Raw genomic sequence first — 23,762 nt, 5'->3', positions numbered from 1 at the left:
TTGTATGTTTATCTTGTATCCTGTTACTCTGCTGAATCTTTCTATTAGTTCCAGTAGTTTTCTCATGAAGTCTTTAGGGTTTTCTATGTATAGTATCATGTCATCCACAGATAAGGACAGTTTAACTTCTTCATTACCAATTTGGATGCCCTTTATTTCTTTTTCTTGCCTTATTGCTCTAGCTAGGACTTCCAGCGCAGTGTTAAATACGAGTGGAGATAAAGGGCATCCTTGTCTGGTTCCTGTTCTCAAGGGGAATGTTTTCAGCCTCTCTCCATTAAGAATGATTTTGGCCATTAGTTTTGCATAGATGCCCTTTATTATGTTGAGAAATTTGTGGTGAAGTGAACTGGTTGACACGGCCCTTCTTGCCATAGTCTTTGTGACATCTACACAATGATTGGGTGAGTCTATGCAAATAAGGTGCTTGTGGCCCACCAAGGGGATTGGACAGCTTGCTGCTAATGCATATAGTGTGCATGGAACCCTTGTGGGGGTAGGACCATGTAAAAAAGGCGTATGGAACCCTAACAAGGGATTGGTCAGTTTTGCCATTCTGCTAGGCTTAAAGGGAGACACGGAGAGAGAGGAAGAAGCTGTAACATGGAAGACAGTGAGAGACAGTGGCACAGCAGTAGCAAGAGTGAGAGCAGCACAAGATGGCAGGAACCAGGAAACTGGTGTGAGATGGCTGCAGTGGGGTTGCCGACCCATGGAGCTAAGAGTTGTAACATTTGCCCAGCAAGACCCTGAGCAGGGTCCAGCAGCAGAGGGCGAGAAGAAGCAGTCCTGATCAAGAACTGTATCCCGAGTTGTACCTTGTTACTTCCCTAATAAACCACTTAACTATAAGTATAGTTAGTGAGTTCTGTGAGATGTTACAGCAAATTACAGAACCCAAAGATGGGAGGGGGAGTATTAAGGGAAGGGGAGTAGATGATGTTAGAGATGATGGAGTGGTACAGCAGTTTGGAGAAGTTGGACATTTGGGACATCTTTAACCTCCACCTCATAGGAAGCAGCTTTGTGCTGATCTTCATAAAAGAAATTATTCATTTAATCTCCCATCTGCCCCCTTGTCCAGTAATGTCTCTCCTGGCAGTGGACAGCTTCATTTAGATGTCAAGCTTCACTCCCTGCATTATTCCTTCATCTACTCCAGCCTCTGGTACCATGACAGGTTAAAGAGATTTTCTGTTTTCATGATCTTTCAAATCGCTGATTTCTAACAAGAGCCCTCAGCTTGTGTCCCAGTTTGGGCCTTTAATGTCTACCTGCCTATCGCCCCTAGACTGGCAACAAGAATGTGTGTAGAGAACATTGTTGCTAGCTGCCCTTAAGTCAGCCCCCAGCTCATGGTGACCCCATGCACAACAAAATGAAATGCTGCCTGGGACTGCACCATCCCCATGATCAGTTGCAGATTGGACCATTGTTTGCATTGGCTGATTTTCAGAAGTAGATTGCCAGGTCTTTCTTCCTAGGAAGTCTTAGTCTGGAAGCTCCACTGACGCCTGTTCAGCATTATAGCAACACATAAGCCTCCACTGACAGATGAGCAGTGGCTGCACATGAGGTGCATTGGCCAGGAATAGAACCTTGGTCTCCTGCATGGAAGGCAAGAATTCTACCACTGAACCACCAAGATCCTCATGTTTAGAGAATACCTGTGCTGAAGAATACCTATATATTTTTTACCTCCTACAGACAGCTGACTGTTCTACTTAATGTCGCTGCCACAGACTTTGTTGTTATAATTTATCGTTTCCCTCTTTCCAGAACTGCTTTTCTGTGCAAAAGCAGTTTTTATCCTTACCATTTTCTTGCACCCCCTTTTTCACAGTACTGTTGATACCCTTGCAACCAGACAGTATCTAGGGAGTTAAACACCAACTAGAAGGAGTTTTGACAAGTATACCAAGTACTGGCTGGCAGCAGCCTGCAGAGAGAAGATTTGAGTTTAGGATATCATCTAATTCTCCCCTGGCACATTCATCCTATTCACCTAATGTAAAAGCTAGAGGATTGTTGATGATAATAACAACATCAGCATCAACAGCTAACATTTACCGAGCACATGTTATGGGCCGGGTACTGTGCTAAATGCTTTGGAATTATTTTTTCACTTAATCTTCACAACACTGCAATGAGAAGGATGCTATTTTATCTCCAGCTTACAGCTGAGAAAACTGAATTGCCAAAAGTCACATAATGAGTAAATGCTAAAGCCAAATTTTCAAACTCCAGTTAATTTAAAGTCTGGACATTCAGCAGACTTCTCCATGCCTGGTCTCCCATTTTCTCCTGCTTTTTTTCCTCTCTTCTCCTCATTCCCCAGCCACCCATCTCAGTGATAAGGGGGGATAAACATGAACTGTGATCCCAAGAGGGAGTAGATTCACAATGACACTATAGTTGACCTCAGTAACTGGACCATGAGAAAGGATGAGGGCAAGAGGATTGTTTTTAATTTGGTTCTTTGAAAGAGAGATCCTACCTCAAGTAATGAAGGATTAGCTATAAACTTTCCTGTTTGATTCACTGATGGATCCAAACACCTCATACTATGGCTAGCTCATAGTAGGTGCCCAACAAATGTTAGCATCTGACCCAAGAAAGTCAGGCTTGACCTGAAGAAGAGAGATGCTTTAGTGAATCAAGGAGTGGGAAGGTGGTTTTTAGTAAAGCTTAATGACAAGATCTTCATTTCTCGGTTACTCTTTGCAGGTTTGCTTCATTTTGTCCTATTCCAACTAACAAATTCTCTCTGTTTACTCTTCGTGTGTTTTCTCTACCTCGTAATTGCTGCTTATTCATAAATTCTGATTGCTTATCATACTTTTATGCTTCCTCATAACTCTCTATGAGACCTACTCCATTACGTGTCATCCTTCCAGCTTCAGTTTCCATGGATAACTGCCTCATTGTCTCTATGTTTCCCAGTTCAAATCCCAGAAGGAGAGAATCTGATTGACCAAACTTTCCATTAGAGCCCTGGTTTGTGGAGAGGCAGCCCTGGTGTCAAGAGCTAATCCCTGGTCCAATCAGGAGTCATCCCTGGGTTAAGAACAAGCTAACTCTGCTTCTCAGAGCAGGGGGCTGTGGGTGGGGCAGTTTCATCTCTAAGAGGAAGTTGGGTGTGGCAGGCACTGTGTTGACATATCCAGTATAGGAGTGCTCCTGGGAGCCCATCTCTCACCTCTGAAATCTGACTTTGTAGATTAGGACCTTTCATCAGGCATTCCAGGAAAACCCAGCCAAATGCACCTGGTAGCTTGCTGAGTTTGGAATTCCTCTGGGCCTGCCATCTCCTTATACGCTTCCTTCTGGGACTACCTTGGTTTGTCAGCTCATTACCTGTTTGGAGTTGGCTTGTTTCTGGACTCTCCGTTCTGCTTAGGTGACTTGTTTTCTAACTGGACTGTTTGGATCTTGGATAAGGTGAGTGTTTGGATTCAACTTTGGTTCTGAATCAGGCTTTCAGCTTAGATGAAATGACCTCACCTCTTGCTCCCTTGTCCCTTGTCCCCTCCCTTCCACCCAAATCCACCCTGCTCCAGGTTATCATTTACCTGAGGGTACTCACCCTTCCCAGGCCCACCAATATACTCCTGAGAGAATAACATTAAGAAGTAGTTGGTGGCTTCAGGGAGAGCTATTTTAGAGGAGTGGTCTAGAGAAAAACCAGATAGAACCAAGTTGAGGAAGTGGAAATAGTGAGTGTAAAACTACTCTTCTGAGAAGTTTAGGTGAAGGGGGGTGGATAGCTAGATGGCAAGAGTTTGTTATTTTTAAGAATTTGCTTCTGATTGTATAAGTAATACATGATTTTATAAAACATTTTGAAAAAACAAAAATTATAAAGAATAAATTTATGTTGTTGTTGGGTACTGTCAAATTGATTCTGACTCATAGTGACCCTATGTACAACAGAACAAGACACTGCCCCATCCTGCACCATCCTCACAATCTTTGCTATGTTTGAGCCCATTGTTTTGGCCACTGCGTCAATCCTTCTTTTGAGTGTTTTCCTCTTTTTTAATGACCCTCTACCTTACCAAGCATCATGTTCTTCTCCTGGGACTGGTCCCTCCCGATAGCATGACCAAAGTATGTGAGACGAAGTCTCACCATCTTGCTTCTAAGGAGCATTCTGGCTGTATTTCTTCCAAAACAGATTTGTTCTTTCTTCTGGCAGTCCATGATATATTTAATATTCTTCACCAACACCATAATTCAAATGCATTGATTTCTCTTTAGTCTTCCTTATTCATTGTCCAGCTTTCACATGCTTATGAGGCAATTGAAAATACCATGGCTTGGGTGAGGCACACCTTAGTCCTCTAGGTGACATTTGCTTTTTAACACTGTCTAAAGGGGCCTTTTGTAGCAGATTTGCCCAATGCAATATGTTGTTTGATTTCTTGACTGCTGCTTCCAGGGCATTGATTGTGGATCCAAGTAAAATGAAATCCTTGACAACTTCAAACTTTTCTCCATTTATCATGATGTTGCTTATTAGTCTAGTTGTGAGGATTTTTGTTTTCTTTGTGTTGAGGTGTAATCCATGCTGAAGGCTGTAGTCTTTGATCTTCATCAGTAAGTGCTCCAACTTCTCTTCACTTTCAGCAAGCAAGGCTGTGTCATTTGCATACTGTAGGTTCTTAATGAGTCTTCCTTCAATCCTGAAGTCATGCTCTTCATACAGTCCAGTTTCTCAGATTATTTGCTCAGCATACAGACTGAATAAGTATGGTGAAAGGATGCAACCCTGACACACACCTTTCCTGATTTTAAACCACATAATGTCCACTTGTTCTGTTTGAATAACTGCCTCTTGGTCTATGTGCAGGTTCTGTGTGAGCACAATTAAGTGTTCTAGAATTCCCATTCTTCACATTGTTATCCATAATTTGTTATGATCCACATAATTGAATGCCTTTGCATAGTCTATAAAACACAGGTAAACATCTTTCTGATATTTTCTGCTTTCAGCCAAGATCCATCTGACTTCAGCAATGATATCCCTTGCACCATGTTCTTCTGAATCTGCTTGAATTTATAATTTCTCTTAATTCCACCACCTAAATAATTATCATAGCTATCAGATCTTCAGCCCCTACTAAGTAGCAGAATTATACTAGGCACTTTATAAATGATGTTTCTTTCCCTGTGTAATACAAAGTCTCAGCTGGGCCAGATTTAAGGCAGATATGTCCCTGATGAGGAGTAGGACAATATCCCTTCTTCTCAAGAAATGACTGGCATCCATTGATTTACAAGGGGCTGAGAAGTTTGCTGGCAAAAACCTCAAATCCTTGCTTCAGGAGGGTTTTAGTCATGCACACACATGTTTGGGGGAGTTGCAGTGGAAGGCAGATGGCTGGGAGGAAGCGTAGAGTCCCAAGAGAGAGCACAGCCTGTTGAGGAAGGAGCTTAGCATGGTAAGACTGGGCTTTAGTGCTGGAAGGCCATGTCCAGTTTGGCTGTCATCGGGCTGGGCCTAACCCAACTTGCGCCATTTGTGCCTTCCTGGAGAAAAGAAAGAGGGGCTGCTGTGGAATAGGAAGAGCCATTTTATGAAACTCAGCAATGCCCTAGGGCCTATCACCCAGTGGGTAATTGAGTGTAACATCAAGGAAGAGAGCTTTTCCTTTCTCACTTTGAAGGAGGATGCTGACAGGCATCCCAGAAGCTATCATAGCCCTAAATTTTCCACAAAACTAGCACCACAAGGCCAGATGTGGTGGCAGGGAAAAGTTCTAGTCCAACTTGCAGCGAGGTAACAGGAGTTGACTTCAGTTAATTCAATAACACTTTGCCATGAGCATTAGTGCTGAACAAAACTGGCTGTCTTACTTCCTGTTTTTCAAAAACATCCTTGACTAAGGCAACAATGAAGGGCTCCGTACTGACACACTGGTTATGGACTTCTAGTTCACAGTGGTGCTGCCAGAGCTGGCATCACAGTGTCTAGCTAAGAAAGCACTAATTCAAGAGCACAGGTAAGATCTGCCCACTAATAACTCACTCGATGTCTTGGCACAAATATCCACCCTGTACACAGCTGAACATCCCCCTGCCACCCCATCCCTCCAGTGCCACCTATTCTTTCTCCCCATAGCACATATCGCTATTTCACGTATTGTAATTTTTCTTTTGTTTTCTTTTTTTTAACTGTCTCTTTCCCTGTCCTAGAATGCCAACTCCATGAAAGCAGCATCTAGGACTGTTGGTTTATTGATGTGTCCCCAGCACTTAGAACAGTGGCTGGCACAGAATCTTTTTTTTTTTTTTAATAAATATTCATTGAGTTAATTCATTTTGTGGTTTCCCAGAAATATTTGGGGGAGGATGAGAACTATTAAGATTTTACAATAACATTACCACATTTAGATCTATAGCCTGTGGGAATCTAGGATATTTTATTACATTTATAACAACTCTGCAAGGTACATACTATAATAAGCCCATTTTACAGATGGGAAACTGGGGAATAGAGTGAAAGCAACTTGCCCAAGGCCTCATAGATAACAAGGGCCAGGGCCAGTATAAACTGGCAAAATAAGTAAAAAGACCATGCAGGAGGTATGCTATAGCTGAGGAAAGACCTAAAAACTCCTAAACTGATATGGTGGAAAATGGGAACAGAAAGAAAGGGACAGAAAAGAAAGAAGCTGTAAAGACTGATTAGAGATATAGGATACAGTATTCAACATACTACTAGAAGTAGCCCCTAAAAATCAAATGAGGAAAGGAGGATTTCCGCTAAAAGAGGGTCACTTCAATGTATTTAAGAAAGAGAAGATTGGCTAGTTGAAAACCAAGAAAGAAACAGACCAAGTAAATTCAAGTCCTTACAGCTAAAATTTTAGCAAATCTATGGTAAAACTATATTAATGTGGATTTTATAGTTGATTTTAACTGTAAAAGAGATGAGATAAAATACTTTATGACAAAAGAGTCGAAGTAGAGTGATAACAATAGGAAAGGTGCCCTGGTAATAGTATTCAAGGAAAAGAATCAAGGAGCAGTGCAAAGACTTGGGAAGTTGAAATTCTCAACATTAGGACTCAGGATTGTTAATCATGAAGCTACCAGGCAGTATAAGAGACCCGGGAAACAGGCCTTGGCTTGGGGAAAAAGAACTGTAAGAACCAGTAAAGAAAGTCAGGCTCCCCGTCTTCCCCACCGCATCAGCTTAGGTTGCAGACTAAGCAGTGGTCCCCCCAGAAGTTTTGGAAGGGGAGCCAGGGGCAGATGACTGGATCAGAAAGGCTAACTAGGATGGTCGGCCACACATGGTGAGGGGCAGGTAGGGAAACTGAAGATTAATGCATAAAAGAAACCTCAGGAGGCTAAATCCATCTCAGGTCACACTGGATACTGGCTATGGGGGTGGCAGCTTATTTACTCATTTAGTCAGTATTTACTGAGTGTCCTTTATATGCCAGGCACTATGCCAGGCACTGAACTAGGTGGTGGGAACAAAACTTAGAATAAACTGTTTCCTGATTTCTCCCCTCTCTTCTGTAGAAAGAATTGGAACAAGGTCTAGCTGTTATTGGCACAGAGTTTGATCAGGGCTACATCCGCAAGAGGCAAACATCATCTTGGGCAATTGAGTTAGGCTTGGGACAGAAGGGCCTGGCTAATACAATACTTACCCCAAATTTGTGTTTATTTTCTATTCTCAACTTGATATTGTTTGTTTATATTTGATAAGCAAATTAATTGCTCTATGCTTTCTTATAAGTAATTTTTTGCTATACAGAGTTATGACATTTTTGAGGGGCTATGGTGGTGCAACCCATTGCCATCGAGTCAATTCCAACTCATAGTGACCCATATAACAGAAGAGAACTGCCCCATAGGGTTTCCTAGGCTGTAAGGGTCACTATGAGTTGGAAACGACTTGATGGCGGTGGGTTTGGTTTTGGATTTTATTGTGGTGCAACGGTTAAGTATCTAGCTGCTAACCGAAAGGTCAGTGGTTTGAATCCACCAAGAGAAAAGACCTGGCGATCTGCTGCTATAAGGATTACCAAAACCAACTCGTTGCCGTTGAGTCAATTCTGACTCATAGAGACCCTACGGCCTAGGAAACCCAATGCAGCAATTCTACTCTGTCATATAGGGTCGCTATGAGTAGGAATTGACTCAACAGCACACAACAACAACAACATTGATTTTTCAGCCTTAAAAGCAACAGTATTTCTAAATTGCTGGGCTTAATAACCACCTAAAACAAGTGTATTTCAAATCACTCAGTAGCCGCATGGTCTATCCCCCTTTTATTACACGGTCAAATCATGAATTACAGTGAGGAAGCCCCAGTAGAGCATTAGGCATCCAAAATGACTGCAGGAGTAAGCGTCAATGCAGCAGATAATCTGGAGAGATGATCCCACCCATAATATCACCTCCCCCCTGGCCCCGTTCTCTCAGACAAGAGTATTCCCCTTAAGTCAGCACAACTGGACTAAACCAAAAGCTAAGAAGTTTCCTGAATAAAACCAAACACTTCGAGAGACAGAGTAGCAGGGGTGGGAGTCTGGGGACCATGGTTTCAGGGGACATATAGGTAAATTGGCATAACAAAGTTTATTAAGAAAATGTTTGTTCTGCATCCCACTTTGATGAGTGGCATCTGGGGTCTTAACAGCTAGCGAGTGGCTATCTAAGATGCATCCACTGGTCCCAACCCACCTGGAGCAAAGGAGAATGAAGAACACCAAAGACACAAGGAAAATACAAGCCCAAGAGACAGAAAGGGCCACATGAACTAGAGACCCCATCAGCCTGAGACCAGAAGAACTAGATGGTGCCCGGCTATCACCAATGACTGCCCTAACAGGGAACACAGCAGAGAGTCCCTGACAGAGCAGGAGAAAAGTGTGATGGAGAACTCAAATTATAGTAAAAAGAACAGACTTAATAGTCTGACTGAGACTGGAGGGACCCTGGAAGACATGGCCCCCAGACTCTCTGTTAGCCCAAAAGTAAAACCATTCCCGAAGCCAACTCTTCAAAGATTAGACTGGACTATCATTTAATAACCACCTAAAACAAGACATAAAATGATACTCGTGAAGAGTGTGCTTCTTAGCTCAAGTAGATACATGAGACTAAACAGGCAGCTCCTGTCCAGAGGTGAGATGAGAAGGCAGAGAGGGACAAGAGCAGGTTGAATGGACGTGGGAAATCCATGGTAGAAAAGAGGAGTGTGCTGTCACAGTATAGGGAGAGCAACTAAGGTCACATAACAATGTGTGTATAAATTTTGTATGAGAAACTAACTTGAGCTGTAAACCTTCACTTAAAGCACAATAAGAAAAAAAAAAAGAGTATTCCTCTTAATACCTGGAAGGGAATTGAAGAAACAGAGCTGGTGTAATCAGCAACCCTAGTCCACTGACTTACCAAACAGAGTGAAGGAAAATACTCAATTATTTACCGTTGTAGAATGTGTTTTCTTTGGAAACCATGTTGTGCAAAATAACAAGTCTTCTATAATAGCATATTCAGCCCCCCCAAATATATATATATATATACATATATATGGAGCCCTAGTGGCTTAGTGGTTACAGCACTCGGCTGCTGACCAGAAGGTCTGCGGTTCGAACCCACCAGCTGCTCAGAGGTCTGCTTCTGTAAAGATTACAGCTTTGGAAACCCTATGGGGCAGTTCTACTCTATCTTACAGGGTCACTATGAGTCGGAATCGACTCGATGGCAATGGGTTTATATATATATATATATATCCTTGATTCCAGAGCTCAAAATAAATTCCTTGAAAAAGAGGTTACTCTAATAGAAAAATGGGAAAAGAAGAGGAGAATGAACAAGAGGAGGAGCAAGAATGAAAGTTAACTTTTAAACCATATTTAACTTTATCTGTATGATTATAAGTAAAGGTTCTAGCTGAAAAGATTTCAATCTCTGCTTTAATGTGAACGATGAGGATTCCAGGAGACAAAATTTTATGTGCCACTTTTAAAAGCTTCTAGATCTGTCTCAGTCCTACATCCTGTTAAAAACTGAAGCCATTCACTGCTACAAAGAATTTTAAAGCAGTATCAATCAGTGTCATTCCATCTTAGCATTAGGTGCTCACACTATGCCAGGCACTTTTCTAATTATTTTACACACATTAATTCATTCAACTCAGCACAAAACAATGATGTAGGTATCATTATCATTCCCATGTCACAGATGAGGAAATTGAGACACAGAGAGTAAATAACTTGTCCAAGACTCCCAGCTAGTGAATGACCGAGTTGGGATTCACACCCAGGTAGTGTGACTCCAGAGGTCACACTTGCAACTATCGCTCTACATCGGCTCTACAGACTTATTTACCTCTGTATGCATTCTGCAGATAAATGCTTTGCTACCATAACGCTTAGATGTGTAAATGTTTGGCATGCATCTATCCGATGATCATCAATAGCCCATTGAAATTTGTTGTTTATGTTTAAAAGTGATAAGCTTAGTTTTATAAATAGTCTGTTTTTTGTTTTGTTCTCTTTCTCACAAGAGGGAGTTGTTTGGATAGCAGCCTTGTAAGAACCGAAACAAGTGAAGTAGAGTTACTTCTGTAGGAATAAAGGGTGGAGGACCATTCTTTCTCAGAATTACATAAGTTGGGCCAGATTTCCAGAACCTTGACTGTGCAGTTGCCAGTATGCGAAGATAACTTATATACCAATGGGATTAATAGTCAATAAAATCTTAAAAATGTTTATTTATATGCATTAAAATCTTCCTATGTTATAAAAGGAATCTTTTCTTTTTTTAAGTCAGTATGCAGTTCCTTTCCATTTCTCCCAGGTTTGATATAAGATTAGCCTTTTCACATTCGATACCCCTAGAGAAAAACCAGGAGAAAGGAAGTAGATGGAAAGCATTCATTTAGTTTTTAATTTCAGTAACTCTATCATGCTATTTTCTTCAACTTCTGCTAGGTTTGGAGTATGGAAGAGAAACTCTGGGTGACAACATTTCTCCTTTCCCTTATTATTTCCTATGTAAGATATTTAAAAATGCAATATTATAATCACATCCCTTTGGAGATAAGGAAAGGGGCAGCAAGTATCAGCCTGCATATTGGGAATTTTCCTATACAAATCATTTCTATTTTCTTCATGAGATAGAAGAAAAACTAAAATTATATTCACTCCAGAGTTTCAGATAGTGCATTTTAGTTTAAAATTAGCAGTAAATTTTAGAACTTTCTATGGTATCTTGGAGACCTAGCTAGAAGATCCTTGATTGCTAAAGATTATTAATTGTATACCTCCAAATGTATTTCATATGCAGTTCAACAAATGAAAATTAGGTGCTCTGAGTGGGTTTAGGGCAAATGAGCTAATGAGAATAGGCCTTTCTTATGTAACAGCCTAGGGGAGGTGTAGCAGGCAGGAGTAGTCCTGCTTCTTCTCATGTTCAGGAGGGCTTCGGGGAGGAAGAAGAAGTACTGTAAGATGGCTGAACCCCTCTCTGGAGGCAGAGCTGCTACAGTACACATCTTGCTTGTTTAGATGATGTTCTGAGATCCAAATCCACCCTGTTAGCTTCTTCATCAACAACAAGGCAAGCAACTGAAAACAGAGCCCATGCTCGATATGTCAAAGCCCAGGGCCTTCACCCACCCCACCTGGACCATGAGAGTGTCTGCGAGAGAATAACAGGTGGGTAATGTCACCACTGTATTTCTCTTTCTGTCCACCAAACTACTACACAGGCCTCGTTTCCTTTTCTAAAGGCCTGTTGTAAAGGAGGCTCAACTCCGTTGAAGCATCTCTAAATTACTGTGACTGGCTTACAGGATTTTCTGTAGAAATTATTCCCAGGCACAAACTTATCAGCTATGTTTTATAGTAAAAAGTAACCATAGGACATAGTTTATTATGAAACTATGGTCAAAGTGAGAATTTCCTTTTATTTTATTAAGAAATATAGATATTATGTAAAGAAATTAGATAATTTACATATTTAAACCTTAATACTAGATAAACCAGTAAAACCAGTTGCCATCAAGTAGATTTCAACTCATAGTGACACCATGTGCATCACAGTAGAACTATGTTCCATAGGGTCTTCAATGACAGAGTTTCAGAAGTAAATCGCTAGGCCTTTCTTCTGAGGTGCCTCTGGTTGGACTCAAACCTCCAACCTTTTGTTAGCAGCCGAACGCGTTAACTATTTGTACTACCCACAGACTCCTAATACTAGATACTGAATGTTATTTATTAGGAAAAAGCTAATAAGTCATTAAATTTTTAAAAATTAAACACACATCTCTAAAAATTTAGACTTAAATAATAACATTCTTATATCAATGGAGAAAGATCATGGTGGCAAAGTACATTCCAGGACCTTGTTTTTTAATTAAGAACAAAAACCTCTGGGTAAAAGAGAGTAAAATAAAATCAACAGCAAAATAAGATGTTTTACAAGAGCCATTTGAAAGCTGAGGTATTATCAAGGTACAGATCAAATATCACAGAGGCTAAGAGAAACTTTTGCAGTATTTTTTTGTCAATTGAAATTGGCCCTGGTACTAAAAAATCCTGAAATTTAGATTCTGGTAATCCTGCCAGTATTACGTGGGTGAAGGAAAAATGTCAGACCGTATTCTCTTAAGTCAAAGATATACAAGAATTATGAAAGGGGCATGGAGGGCCTGGTAGAGCTCTGAGTACTCTGCTGAGCTGATGAACAGAGAACGAGCTAATTTAAGGTGGATAAAACTGTTGAGTTTCTCCCAGGCTTCTAATGTTTTCAAAGTGTATTTGCCATATCACTTAAAGGCTTATAGTAATAATAACCTTAAGTTCTGTTTATTTTCCTTAAAAAAGAAATAAGTATTTGAGGAGACAATGCTGTACCCCCTCAGCAGGAAAAACCTGTCCTTTTAACCATGTGAACAACTTAACCAGAACCATTGCCCATATTCAGGGAACAGCTTATATAAACTTTGGGTCAACCCATGCTTCGTGGTGCACTAAGCTCTTCACACTCACCTCTGTAAACTGGAATCAGATTTGTTATTTGTATTAACCAAATATTGACTGCAAACTCAAAAAGGAACCTCCCTTATAGAATTACAGAATGTTAGAGCAAAAGAGAACTGAAAGGTGATCTGTGTAATCCATCACTTTATAGGTGGAAGAAGCTCAGCATGACTTATTGATGCCTCACCAAGCTGAGGCACAGCCTAGCCTAGGGTTCTGATCCCCTAACTCTCAGACCCACACTCCGGCACCGACATCGTGTAGCCTCTCTCTTATTGCTTGGTGAGTGAGTGTGTTAGGCACCAGGAAGACGAGAATGAAAAAGACACAATATTAGACATTGAGAAACTCACAATTGAAATAGGGAAAATACATATGTAGACCACATTTTTAAATGACATTATATTGCACTCTGTACACTGTTGCTAGAATAATCTTTCTAAAGACACAAATTGAAACTTATCTATCTCCTGCTTAGAACCCTGATGTGGCTCCTCCTTACCTACAAGGTGAAGTTAGGCTTCTTACCATTAGTTTCCTCCTTGTTCTTCAGCCCCCTATCTAACTGGGTCTATGCTGATGCCCAAGACCTAGTCATGGAGAACCAATTGCTTTTCCCTAAATGTGGCGTGTTGTTTCATTCTGACAGGCCTATGCTCGTGCTGTTTTCTGCCTGCAGTGCCTGGAATGCTCTCCTCTTATCATCCTTTAGGAGGGTTATTTCCTTTATAACATATTTCCTTAGGTTTCTCTCCTCTGATCTCTAATCTCACAAGTAGAACTGACAACTCTATCCTTTGTTTATTGTCCACTGTGTTCTGTTCATACTTCTCCTACAGCACCTATAGTGCTTTACAACATTGATTTTTTAATTAATAAATACATTTGCTATTTAAATTTATGTCTTTCTCTACTAATTGAAGGTAAGCTGCTTGATGGCAGAACCAACTTCTTTGTACCTCTAGAAACCAGCTCAGGGCCTGGCTCATGAAAACTGCATTGAATGAACTGCCAATACAGACCCTTACAAAGTCCTATGGGAATGCAATGGAAGGAGAGGCAACTTGTGCTTGGAGGAGTTGACCCAGAAGATGAAGCATATGTAACAAGTTGTAGATGAACAGTGGTCCATCAAGGCAGAAGGTGGTGGTTGATTCATACCCGGTGGCAAGAGTGGAATACACAGGAAATGGTGAAAATGATGTACACTGGGAAATATTGAGGAGACCTAAGAGAATAGAATGTGGGATGTGGTGGGGTTTTTTTTGTTGTTAAACTAGAAAAACAGGCTACAAAAGTTAGTCAGGGCCTGCATGTGAAAGGCCTGGTAACCTATGCTAAGAAAAGAGTTTTGATTGTATCACAAAGAGCTAGACAGAGAAGAGCTGCCAAGGTCAGTATTCTAGAATATGACATGATTAGATTTGCCGTCAGAGAGAAAGGGCAAAGCAGCAAGAGTAGAGGCTGGTCTAGAGAGGGGTGGGACTGAAAGCTCTGAATCCAGGCAAGACACTGGTGATCTAGGTGCTCAGAGAACTGAGAATTGTCCTAGTGAGAAATGATGATGGCCTGAAGGAAGACAGTGGAGATGGAGATAAAGAAAAAGAGCAGAGAAACATAGCACTGGTGGAATGTTGAGTGGTAACTGGTTGAAGATGAGGAAATGGGAAAAGGAGAAGTTTTTATTCTGAATGTTTAAGTAGATGGAAATGTCCTAATATGGAATGTGGTAAAGAAGAGGTTTTTGAAAAATAATATTGAGTTCAAGATGCTTGTAAGATACTTAAATGAAGATATTGAGAAAGCAGGTGGAATTGTGTGTCTCATACTCAGGAGAGACTTCAGGTCAAGAGTATATCTGGATGACAACTGAGTCCATAGAAGAGGATGAAAACATTGGATATCCTGTGAGAATGAGAGTAGGACTAGGATGAGGCCCTTGGGAAAAGGGGAGAGAGAGGAAACAGAGGCAACAAAGACTAAGTTGGAGTAGACAAAGAAGTAGGAGCAAATCCAATGTGGAAGTCATGGAAGCCACAGAAAAAGTTTCTTAAGAGGGAAGATAGAGTTAATAGTGTCAAAATCAAAGGAAAATAAGGACTGAAAAAAGGTCCTGGAAGAACTGAAATATAAGGCCACAAATGTACTCATTGAGGACTAGAAGTCCAGCATATGCTGGTCCCAGTGTTGAGTCACTGAATCAAAGATAAAAGGCTCCTTCTGTTTCCTAGTCTTGTCCAGTTCACCTGAGGTTGATTTGAAACTATGGTTTATGCTAAGTAGCCTCATTTATTTAGGGCTGGTGAAACTGAGGTGGTTGGACTAGCTATCTCTGCAAAGAGGAGCAAGAACTTTATAAAGAACTGAGAGGCTTTCACATTAACTTTACTCTTCATTTGTATGAGTTAGGATTGGGTTAAGGAGGTTGTTGACGAGAGAAGCAAAAGAAAAACATGAAAAGGAAGGGAGATAATAAGAAGTATTTACTCTTTAAAAAGGTAATATGTCAAATATCAGTCCTAGGGCTCTTCATTCTCCTGCCTCCATATAGTCTAGTGTCTATTTATAGGAAAAATATAGCCTACAGTTGCCAATATGGAGCCCTGGTGGTGCAGTGGTTAAGAGATCTGCTGCTAACCAAAAGGTCGGTGGTTCAAATTCACCAGCTGCTCCTTGGGAACCCTACAGAGCAATTCTACTCTGTCTTATAGGGCCGCTATGAGTTGGAATTGACTCAGCAGCAATGGATTTGATTTGGTTTATGGCCAATATGGGCTTCAGTGGGATAGCAAAAAAAAAAAAACCTGATCACCCTGTAATTAGGCTTCTATAGGAAAGTTTATTCAGTTTATTCCAATTTTTACAACACTGTCTTATTAAAGAACTTTGGATTAATGCTACTCAAAGTTGCTCTATGCACGGTGCTGAGATGGAGAGAACAGAAATTGAGAGTAAGCATTTCGGAATGTTTAGAGCAAGTTGGGAATGCTGTGACTTTCAAGCATGTTATCAGTGGACTCATGACATTGAACAGGGTATGGACAAACTTGGGTGTTGTGGAATTCATACAGCGAGCCACATATGGCATGAGCTGTGTTCTAGTCACTTACAGAAGGACCACATATCAGACAACAACAGTTTGGAAATTAAAAAAAACTGACTCTTCCCCACAGATAGTTTGAGAAGCACCGCTTAGGCCACCGCCCACCTGGTTAAGACTTTTTATAGTTAGTTTGGGCCACGGTAATTGAGAGTAGGCTTGAGCACACATCAAGAAATTTATACATATAGTGAGAGGAATTTGGAAGTCATTGTAAAAGACATGAATCAGAGGTAGAAGTGTCCAAAATTACCTTCTAAAAAAAGAGTTTCTCAATTAAATGTAGGTTAGTTTGTACTGTTTTGTTGATTTTGACATCCCCAGAGTCTGTAACAGTACCTGGCACATGGGAGGCGCTAAGTAAGTGTATATTGAATATTGAATTAGTTGCTCTAATTGCCACATGGAGAATAGATAGAGGAGGTGAAAGGCTAAAATTAGGAAAAGTGCCTAGTAGGATGTACAGATAGATGGTCCAGGCAACAGTTGATTTGACTAGTCAGCCTGGTGGATACAGAAATAAAGAAAAAAATCAATCTAAGAAATATTGGGAGGAACCGCCAGTCTTCCCCATCTCAGTAGGCAGCATGGCCATCCACCAAGGTCAGATATCTGGTGTTATCCTTTACTATTCCCTTTCTCTTAGCCTTAATAGCCAGTCACTCTCTGAGTCTCTTTATTCTAACTTTTCCCTCTCCTACTCGCACTGCTTTAGTTCCAGCTGTATCACTTCTCCCCAGGACTTTTGCAACAGCTTCCTAAATAGTCTCCATGCCCCAGGCTCTTTCCTATGCAAGTTTCTCTCAAAACTGAAAATCCAGTATTGTCACTTTATTGTTTAAAACCATTAAATGGCTCTCCATTTACATTCTAAACTCAAGCAACCCCTAAGCACGCAGGTAGGGCAGTTCCTTTGTTTGGTTGTTGTTGTGTGCCTTCCAGTGATTCTGACTCCCAGCGACCTTATAAGACTGAGTAGAACTGCTCCATAGGGTTTCCTAGGCTGTAGTCTTTACAGGAGCAGATTGCCTTACTGGGCCCTGTATCATCTGCCCCTTGCCTCACCCTCTAGACTTTTCTTCTGCTTCTTACTTCCTGCTCTTTGAACCTAAGCAATGTTAAACTAGTTGTAACCCCTGCCCCAGGGTGCTCCATGCTATTTTATGCCTCTGTGCCTTTGCTTGTGCTTTTCCTTCTGCCTGGAATGCCCTCCACCCCCATGCCCTGCCTGCCTCTCCATCTGTATTAGTCTAGTATTGCTGCTGTAACAAATACCATGAACGTGGTGGCTTAAAACAAAACAGGTTTATTATCTTACACTTTTGGAGGTCAGAAGTACAAAATGGGTCTTATGGTGTTAAAATCAAGGGTGTCAGCACAGCTGTGTTCCTTTTGGATGTTCAGGGACAATCTGTTTTTTGCCTTTTCCAGCTTCTAGAAGCTGCCTACATTCCTTAGCTGATGGCTGCATCACTCCAACCTCTGCTTCTGTTTTTACATCTCAGTCTCTGACTCTGACACTCCTGCCTCCCTCTATCGAGGACCCTTGTGATTACATTGGGCCTACCTGGATAATCCAGAATAATCTTCCCATCTTTTCTTAATTTAATCACATTTTCAAAGTCACTTTTGCCATGTAAGGTAGCATACTCAAAGTTTTAAGATGTGGACATCTTTGGGGAGCCATTATTCTGCCTACCACACCCATCCAACTCCAACTGACCTCTTAAAGCTCAGCTATCATTTTTTCTCTGATATCCTCTGCTCATCCTTTCACTTAGAGTCAGTCACTCTGTTCAGTGTCATGTACATACTACCATCACTGCATACAATAGCTTATATTGCATATATTGATTTTCCAACATATCTATCTCTCTGCTAGGTATTTATCTTTGTATTGACAGCACGTAGCACAGTATAGGACACTATAGTATTGTTAGTAGCTGTCGAGTCTGCTCCAACTAAAGGTGACCCCACGTACAACAGATGAAATGTTGCCCAGTCTTGTGCCATCTTCATGATTGTTGGTATGTTTGAGTCCATCATTGTGGTCACTGTGTATTTTGAGTGCCTTCCAACCTAGGGGGCTCATCTTCTGGCACTATATTGGACAATATTCTGTTGTGATCTTAGTTATCTAGCACTGCTATAACAGAAATGCCACAAATGGATGGCTTTAACAAACAAATTTATTTTCTCACAATCTAGTAGGCTAGAAGTCCAAATTCAGAGTGGCAGTTCCAGCGGAAGGCTTTCTCTTTCTGTTGGCTGTAGGGGAAGGTCTTGTCATCAATCTTCCCCTGGTCTAGGAGCTTCTCAGTGCAGGGACCCCAAGTTCAAAGGACACGCTCTGCTCCTGGTGCTTCTTTCTTTTATATCCCAAAAGAGATTTACTCAAAATATAACCTAATCCTGTGATTGTGTCCTGCCTCATTAACATAACCGCTTCTAATCCTGCTTCATTAACATCATAGAGGTTAGGATTTACAATATATAGGATAATCACATCAGATCACAAAATGGTGGACAACCACACAATACTGAGAATCATGGCCTAGCCAAGTTGATACATATTTTAGGGGGACACAATTCAATCCAGAGCATGATTCATAGGGTTTCATTGGCTAATTTTCAGAAGTAGATCACCAGGCCTTTGTTCCTAGTCTAGTTTGGAAGCTCCACTGAAACCTGTCCAGCATAGATGACCCTGCTGGTATTTGAAATACCAGTGGCATAGCTTCCAGCATCCTAGCAACATGCAAGCCATCACAAACAGATAGATGGGGTGGTAGGACCTATAGTAATATGAAAGAAAATTTTTTTAAATGAATGTACCAGGCACTGTGATGACCCATTTTCATATTATCTCCCAGCCTAGAGATGTAGATTTAAATGGTGACTGAAGCTACCATGAGTCCTGGACTCTCCAGGGTGATCTGCTACCACCCCACCCCCACTCTCAGACCTGCTTCCCCTCCAGCAACATCAACTTTCTAATCCTGCTTGATTATACTATACCTTCCCCACCCTCATCTCTCTATCTGTAATGCTCTTCCTCCATCTTTTCTGGTTTATGGACACCTTACTCATTCTTCAAGGCGCAGATCACAATGTTTCCCTCTGCAATGCCTTTTATGATCATATCCAGACAGAATCAATCACTTCCTTATTTGAGTTCATAAGATATTTTGTACATACATGAATTATCAATCTCTGACATTGTGTTTTGCTTGGTTATATATCTGTTCCCCCACAAGAGTGTTCAAGGCTATATCTTGTTTATACCAGTGCTTGGCATATAGCAAGTACTCAACAATGTTTATTAAATTAAATTGAACATATGAACAGATAAAATTTTAGAGGAGGTGAGCATGGAGGGCTATAAGACAGAAACAAAAGATAAAAGATGCCTTTGATAAAAGGTAAGGAAGAAAGATGAGACAGAGAAGACACTTTCAGGGAGCATTCAGAAGACTCAGGAGGCAGAGTGTGATGAAAGCTAGAGTTGGAGTGGCTGACCCGAATTAAAGAGGAGAGCTTGAACAGCAGCACCATATGCCACTGAGATACTGACCAGTGAAATCAATGAGGAAAGACCATTGGATTTTACAATTAAGAGATCCAAATGACTTTAGGAAGTACAGCTTTGGGAGCACCCAGTCAGGACCTTGGTTCTTCGCCTGTTTTTTAGTCAGGAGAGGCAGGATCTCCAGAAGATAAATGACTTGAGGGGGAGGAAGACCAGGGTTTTTATTTAATTAATACCTTCTTGCATGTGCACACCTCAACACAGCACCAAGTCAGATTGGAAGACTTGGTTCTTTTATCTGAGACAGAGGGTTTAAAGTACTGGGGAATGTGGATGGATCTCAGGTAATACAGGGACCAATTTGATATGTTCCCCTATAATAACAAAGATTTTCATCAGTAGGGCACAGTCATCCTGGTAGTCCAGAGACTCTCAAGATCAAAGGCGAAATAAGTCTGGTCAGACCTGACCAGAGCAGTTTCTTTTCCAGGGAGCTTTTCTGGATGTTGGGATTTCTCTGTATGAGGCACTCTCTGACCCAGTGGACCAATATTCTCCATGCCTCTGCCTGCCTTGAACCTTGCTCTCCTATCTTCGACCAACACTGCCCTCAGCTGCATTTTCTATGTCCTGCTTGGCTAAACCCCATGGCCAGCTGTCTGTCTTGACCCATACTAAGCCTGACCTAGACAAACTCCTATGCCTGCCACCTGCCCGGATTTTTGCCCAACTTGATTTCGTCTAGCATCTGTTTCTGTGATCTGCATCTGTTGTGTCCTAGATCAGCCTACTGTGATCTGATAAGTGATACATTCTCAGAGTGGGGGAGAATGGTTCCTGTGGGATGAAATAAACCTTACTCTTATGTATAAACAGCATATACATACAGTACCTAAACTGGTACTAGCATTTCTTGGAGGAAGCTATTAGGGAAAAAGAAGTATAGGGCTGGTGGTGGTTGTTGTTTGCCATGGAGTTGATTTTGACTTATAAGGATCCTATGTGACAGAGCACAACTGCTCCAGAGAGTTTTCTAGGCTATAATCTTTATGGGAACAGATCACCAGGTCTTTCTCTCACAGAGCCACTGGGGGAGTTTCACCACTAACCTTTTGGTTAGCAGCCCAATGTTTAACCACTGTGCCACCAGGGCTCCTTAACCCTTTGGTGACCCACGGACATATGGTATCCTAATCACTTTTGATGCTTCTGGGGTTCTTTGGGAGTATACTTTACCCACCAAAAGTATTTTCTGCCCTTCACTGGGGACTTACCTAACAGCTAAAAGCAAAAGAAACATTAGCTGAAGCAAAATAGCTGGAGTATGAGGCTTGCAACCAGGAAGTGTGATTGGGTAAAGATTTTGTCTCTTTTGGCTTCTGAACCCCTAGATAAACCTTGTAAGCATATTTACATTTTCCTATGTGATAGCTGGGGAGCCCTGGTGGGCCTGGTTTTGTTTTGTTTTGTTTTGCATCATATTTGGAAAACCAGAGGTTCCCCATGTAACCTAATGGAAGGTGCCCCACCATATTTTCAGCAATGAAGCCCACCATATTTTCAGCAACCAAGGCTCATTGGGGCAGATGGTCACCCATCAATCAGCAGGCTTGAGAATGCAAAAAGTCAGTGGTAACCATGTAGTCCCAGATAATATTTCTCAAATCCGTATTACCAATCAAAAATTTAAACATACCCCATGACTCAGCATACTTCCATTAATGAAAACACATGGTATTAAAAAAAAAAAATCAAAGCAGAAAATTATAGGGTCACCAATTAAAAGGCTGTTTAAACAACAACAACAAAAAAATCAAACCCATTGCCATTGAGTCAATTGTGACTCATAGTGACCCTATAGGGCAGAGTAGAACTGCCTCATAGGGTTTCCAAAGAATGGCTGGTGGATTTGAACTACCAACTTTTTGGTTAGCAGCTGTAACTCGTAACCACTATACCACCAGGGCTCCAAAAGGCTCTTTAAGAGGGCAATAATAAAAACGTAGATTGAAAAATAGGTGATGAGGCTGAAATTCAAGTTGCGAGAGGACAAGAAGAGTAGATAGTGAGGAAGTGGAGGTAGCCATGGTTGTTACTTGGCTGAGAAGCAGATTGTGTAGATGATTCTAATTTAGCAAACACATTTTGAGCACTTATTATGTGCCATGAACTGTGTAAAATGCTTTTACAGTTATTAGCAAAGAGCACTTCCTTATTTTAGTCTCAATATACATATTCCTTTCAGGAGCAGCAGCAACATTTTTCATTTAAACTGTAGCCCACCTATCTCCTTTCTGCTTCTGCAGCTTTTATGATAATTGCCCACTTAGAGGTAACTCCTCATTTACATTTTGCAACAGAGGAAAATGAAAAACACAGCCCAGCTTGTGTTTGCAGAAGCTTCTTTCATGGCAGCCTTTCAATGAGTTGTTCAATTTAAAAGATGCAATTGTAGTCATGACTAGCTCATTAAGTTGCTTGAGGGAAACCTGAACAGCCTTAATCTACTTTTGAAAAGAGAGGCAAGGAAAATATAGGAGTAGGAATGATCCAAGGAAAACAATTTCAAGTCTTTGAACAATAGACAGATTTTAGAACCATCTTAGCTGGGCTTGAGTTAGGCTAGGATAAGAAAGGAGAATGTTGCTTAAAGGGAGCCCAGAAATCATGTGTGTCTACTTGCTCTTTTGGAGTGTGACTTTTGTTTGTTAGTTTGTTTTGATTTTAAAAAACGCTCCTTTTTGTTCTCTCACAGTATTCACCAAGAATTTACCACTGAGTCTTTGCATTTCATCTTAGGCAGATCATCTGTGCTATGTACCCATCTCCGGTACTTGACTCTTGCGCTGGTCTTCTTGCCTACTTTCCCAGTCTTGACATCAGTGTTGAAGCAGGGATGACGTTGTTGTGGTGGAAACCTGAAGCAGGGAGATGGACGAGACAGGGAGTCCACTTAGGATCCACCGCCAACTCCTGGCAGCTTATCCTTGATAAATCTTGCTTTCAGCTTCTTGTTGACTTTATCACCCACTCTCTATGCTTAACTCTGGACAGATGGATTGTTATCACCAGCTTTGTTTATACACAATGCCAAGAGTACCAGTTGAACAGGAAAATATTCAGGCAAACCAACTATTTAGGTGTCAAGTTGAACCAGAAAAAAAAAAAAAATCACAATTGTTTAATGAATTCGGCATTGTTTTAGAAATAAACAGTCATTTATATTTTGTTAAACTAGTTGTGCAGGTAGACATGGTCTGACATAGTCTTATTCCTCCTTTCTGGTCACATTTTGTATTCTTGAGGGAGAAGAAGAAGAGAAGGAAAGACTTTTAAAGTACTGCTCCCGGTGCGGCTCTGGACCACAGGTAAATGTGTGATTTTAGGGTACAGAGGAGCATCTCTGTTCAGGTGCATCCAACTGACAGAGATCATTGATGACAGGAGAGTAGAGACCAGGAGACCTGCGTGAGTACTCAGACAGCTCTTCCATTTCTTGTGAGCCATTTTCACTTCAGTAGGTTTTTTGAAGTTTTGTGAATTCTTGGAGCACCAAACATAACCATTCAAATATAAATGAAACAACTATACAGGGATTCTTTTGATACAGTGGTTATTTGTGGGCTTCCCTGGAAACCAGGGCTTGAGTTTCATCCCTGCTGTGACTTTGGCTGACTATGTAACTTTCAGCCTTTTCAGTTCTCCAAGATGGTACAAGTACTGGAAAGCATACACACTTGGGAGTCATTACAATATGGGTTCAAATCCTACCCTTAGCACTTATTCGTTTGATGACCATGGGCAAGTTATTTAACTTCTTTAAGCCTCAGTATCTTTATTTGTCAAATGGACATAAATATATCTCCCTTGCAGGGATGTTGTGAGGATCTAAAGCAATCATGTATGCAAAACACCTAGCACATTTAGGACTCACTAAATAAATGGCTCCCCTCATAGGGATATCTGCACAGAGGTAGGGAAAGGCTAGGTGACAGAGGCATGGCTGTTCTGAGCTCATTAGCTGACAGATGTTTCCTTAACCTTATGATATTATTAGAGAATGAGGAGAATGCAGACTGGTCACATAGAAACCCAGGTCTGTTTTATTTCTGCA

General features: G+C 41.1%; 1 protein-coding gene across 1 annotated transcript in view; it reads left to right on the top strand.

The window, feature by feature from the left end:
• The first annotated feature begins 3,189 nt into the window (after positions 1-3,189).
• Positions 3,190-23,762, top strand: part of NOTCH2 (notch receptor 2) — a 210,935-nt gene continuing 190,362 nt past the window's right edge. The window contains exon 1 of the mRNA XM_004380333.2: positions 3,190-3,441. The gene's annotated coding sequence lies outside the window, so the exon portion shown is untranslated. The remainder of the gene's footprint in view (positions 3,442-23,762) is intronic.

The sequence above is a fragment of the Trichechus manatus genome, unplaced genomic scaffold (assembly GCF_000243295.1).
Source record: "Trichechus manatus latirostris isolate Lorelei unplaced genomic scaffold, TriManLat1.0 scaffold00073, whole genome shotgun sequence".
NCBI classification, from domain to species: Eukaryota; Metazoa; Chordata; class Mammalia; order Sirenia; family Trichechidae; genus Trichechus; species Trichechus manatus.
Note: the sequence above shows the minus strand (reverse complement) of the source record. Positions and strands in the feature narration are given on the sequence as shown.